Genomic DNA, 4,014 nt, shown 5'->3' with positions numbered 1-4,014 from the left:
TGACGTAAATGACTTAACTATTGTTATAATATAGAGTTATTTGCGTCACTCGTTTGTTAATGGAGTGACGCAAACGACTTAACTATTGTTATAATATAGAGTTATTTGCGTCACTCGTTTGTTAAAGGAGTGACACAAATGACTTAACTGATGTATAGTATAGAGTTATTTGCGTCACTCCTTTGTTAAACGAGTGATGCAAATGACTCAACTGATGTATAAAATAGAGTTATTTGCGTCACTTGTTTTATAAATGAGTGATGCAAATGATTTGTTGAAGATTTATTCAACCACTAATGCAAATTATTTCTTTTTTTTTCAAATCTATTAAAAAAAATTATTATACTTTTCCATCAATATATTGTAATTTTATAATGTAAGACAATTAGATTATGATAAGTTAATCAAATCAAGTATATATTTCGACAGATTTTCCTTCGTATTTTGGCCTACCCATAAATTTGGGAATGACGTCAATGTATACACTAATATCCTATCAAAAAGTTTACAACTTAAAATGATTGGTATCATTAACCAACACAAGAACAAAGACCAACCCAAAATGTTGGTAACCCAATTACATTCATTTCAAGCCTAAGAACTAAACAAAAAAATTCTAACAAATAAATGGAGTTAGCTAAGTTAAATTCTAAATTTCAACATTGCTCATAAAATAGTCTTACCAAATATCTTGAACCACATTTATCTCCTCCCCAGTATAAGGTATTGTTCTAAATAAACCTGTTAACACAACACAAAACAAAAAAAAAAAATCATTTCAAGAGTGTAGCAAATCTAAAATATATTGAATTAGTAATGAAAAATGTGACAACACATACTATAATAAGGTCCTCTTTATATTATGATGATGTTGAACTATTTCAAACGTATAGCACATGACATAGTATCCATATCTCACATCCTCCCAATTTTTTATGTCACTACACGCATCATAGCAACAAAGTAAGTTGACATACTAATACACCTTATTTCAAAAGAGATACAAACTCAAGCATGAAAAATAAGAATACTAATCATTCTCACCATATTTTAAGAAAAAATACATCTTAGTTAAGAATTTATTTCACTCCATTGTTTTTATTTATCACTATACATGCAACAAAATATTCACTGTACCTTATTCTTCGAGAACTTCAAGTCATACACTTTCACAATCTCCATTGTTTTTTGAACTATGATGAAGTTGTTTGTATGGAGACCAAACTTTGTCTTGGAGGCTTAAACTTCTTTTAAAACTTTTGTAATTGATCAAATATTTCCAAGATCCCATTCTAATCAAATTAACTGCTTCAAGAATTATTATCAGTTTCCCCCAACCCCCTGAAAAACAGACAATTATCTCAGGTGATAAATAATGTTGAAACTTAGTCTTATATAAACATGCTAATGTGAAATTTAGGATTTAGGAACTATGTCTCGGCTTTTTCTGCAAATAGTAAGTCCTGTAATTATTTTGTGGTAGAAAATATGGCTCTTATTTGTGAGATTGAACTAGCTAGAGAAATGCGATAAGCAGATTATTGATCCAACTGATACCTGATATTATATAACAATCAAACTAGAAAATTCAATGAAATACAAAAAGATTAGAGTTAATATGTATATGTGGCTGTGAGAGAGAAACCTTTACCTTCTCCCCTACAATTTACAAACAACTCAACAACAAAAAAGCTCTCTGCAACAAATTGCCGCTGCACCAAAGCCACACCACCGCCACTAACCACCAACCATCAGCTGCACTTGCACCAAGTATTTCACCACACGAAAATTAATTAACCAATGTAATCAAGCCTATGCTATATGTAAGTACTGTAACCTTATTCTTCAAGAACTTCATGACATACACTTTCATAACCCAATACATGTATTTAAAAAATATAGCTTTATTACAACATCAAAGAATACATAGAATCTAACAAAAATATATCTTTAACTATAAAGCTAGTGAAATCATAAATGTATTTCAAAATCCACCTTAGAAATGCCACAAGTTGAGTATACTGAAATTTAGATTAGCAAGACTGTATAATGAAACTCTAGATTGTGGAACCGATATTCGGTAATTAATGAAGAATTAGATTATGCCACTTCAATTGTAATGTTAATTTACCTTTAATATGAGAGAAATCAAGTAAGAAATTAACTATAATATCTCAAATTATAGAACAATTAAACAAGAACATTCATCGAATAACAATAACATTAGAGTTACTCTGAATATAAGAGAGAAGCCTTAACATTATCCCCTGCAATTCACAAACAATTCAACAACAAATTGCCCGCTACACCAAGCCACACCACCGCACTCACCACCGACCACAAGCCACTTGCTACACATGCACCAAGTAATTCACTAATCAAACTTTATATCTATATACAAACACTCGATTAAACAAGAACAATTGCTCAAAATACCGTGAAATTGTGATAGATTTTGTGAAGTCAAGGTTTACATAAAATGAGAAATTAAAAAGCTCACTCACAAATGAGAAATTATAGAACAAAGCAGAACGAGAGAACTCCAGCAACTTTTGAACAACAATTTACCACCGCAGCGGCACCCAAATCTCCACTAATTAATAGTGCTGCCACCGCGAAAATCAACCAATGCCGCCCCAGCTAACCATCAACAGCAACACCAACAAGCAGCAATCCCCTACTAGCCTCGATTTAGGGTATTTCATCTCGAATATCAACGATTTTAATAGTTTGAATTTCATGGGTGGTTTAAGTCGATTTTTGCTAAAAAATGGGGTGTTTTGCCTCGAATTTGCTAGAAAGTGGGGGGTTTTGGCTTGGATATTTTGGGGTTTTCAATTAGTGGTCGAATTTGTTGATTTTGGGGTCAAATTTGTTTGTTTGGGTCGAATTTATCAGGGTTTTGCTGTTGAAATCAGTAGGTTTTGCAGTACGAACGACAACAAGGCAACGCTGGGGAATCGGTTGGTTGGACGAATTTCTTGAGGTTTTGATGTTGAATATTTGGGGATTTTGCAGTTGAATTTGCTAGGGTTTAATTTTGAAGTTCGAACGGCGACATGGGAGCAAGAGTATTTTATATTGAATGAGAGGAAGCACTGAGTGGGTGGTAGTGGTAATAGTCATTTGCGTCGCTCAATGAAGAAAGAAGTGACGCAATTTACCCACAAAGTTATTTGCGTCACTTATCAATAAATGACTGACGCAAATAACATTACTATTTGCATCGTTTCTATTTATGAAAGCGACGCAAATATAAGTAAGCTGAAATATATCAGACTTTTGCTTCGCTTTATAGTTAATGTCCGACGCAAATTACTTAGAGTTAAGCTAAAATATATCATTTGCGTCATTTAATTCTACGAGTGACGCAAATAAGGCGACGCAAATGAGCATTTTTCTACTAGTGCCCCTACCCATTTAGAACTAGACTTGGGGGCTTGAACCCACATTGTTTAGGGTAATTCTACCCTGCCACGTGGCCAATCAGAAGGTGACACGTGTCAGCCCCAGATTGGTCTAAAATGGACCAATCCCTGCTCGATACGTGACATTCCCGAAATCAAGGGAAAAGGCGGCCTTCAGGCCCAAATCCCGAGAATGCCGCCAAACGGCGCAGCCCACATATGATTAGGGTTCAGTAACCTAATCAGGGGCACAATTCCCAAAGACCCTATAAATAGGGAGATGTCCCTCATTTTGAGGACACGTTTTTTACCATTTATTACACATTTTACTCTTTGATAGAGACATCCTGAGCTTGGAATCCGAGTGGATCCCCACCTAAATTTCCGCACCTTTTTCTCCCTTCAAGTTTCTAACTTGTGCGTCGGAGGCGGAGCACCACCCAACTGGTGTCTCCGTTTGTTTTGCAGGTACATCTCACCCAGGATCAATCTTCGTGTTGTAACTCTCCCGAGGGACAAAAACATCCAAAACATTTGGCGCCGCCTGTGGGGAGAGTACCTCGAAGATGGTTCAAGAGTCTGTACCACCCCCTAACCGTCTCCCGAA

The 4,014-nt window shown here is 35.2% G+C and overlaps 1 long non-coding RNA gene across 3 annotated transcripts; it reads right to left on the bottom strand.

Annotated features, from left to right (window-relative positions):
* Positions 1 to 400: 400 nt before the first annotated feature.
* Positions 401 to 3,199, bottom strand: LOC110704418. Of its 3 annotated transcripts, none has more exons than XR_002507933.1 (3): positions 2,505 to 3,199; positions 840 to 1,755; positions 401 to 741 (listed from the first exon to the last, which is right to left on the bottom strand). It is a non-coding gene; the product is annotated as an uncharacterized LOC110704418 (long non-coding RNA). The 3 variants fall into 3 exon arrangements; XR_002507934.1 differs by lacking the exon at positions 2,505 to 3,199 and having other exon boundaries at positions 840 to 1,341; positions 1,652 to 2,247; XR_002507932.1 differs by lacking the exon at positions 2,505 to 3,199 and having other exon boundaries at positions 840 to 2,247.
* Between the last annotated feature and the right edge of the window lie 815 nt (positions 3,200 to 4,014).

This window comes from Chenopodium quinoa, unplaced genomic scaffold (assembly GCF_001683475.1).
Source record: "Chenopodium quinoa cultivar QQ74 unplaced genomic scaffold, ASM168347v1, whole genome shotgun sequence".
NCBI lineage: Eukaryota > Viridiplantae > Streptophyta > Magnoliopsida > Caryophyllales > Amaranthaceae > Chenopodium > Chenopodium quinoa.
This window is presented reverse-complemented; position numbering and strand designations above follow the sequence as displayed.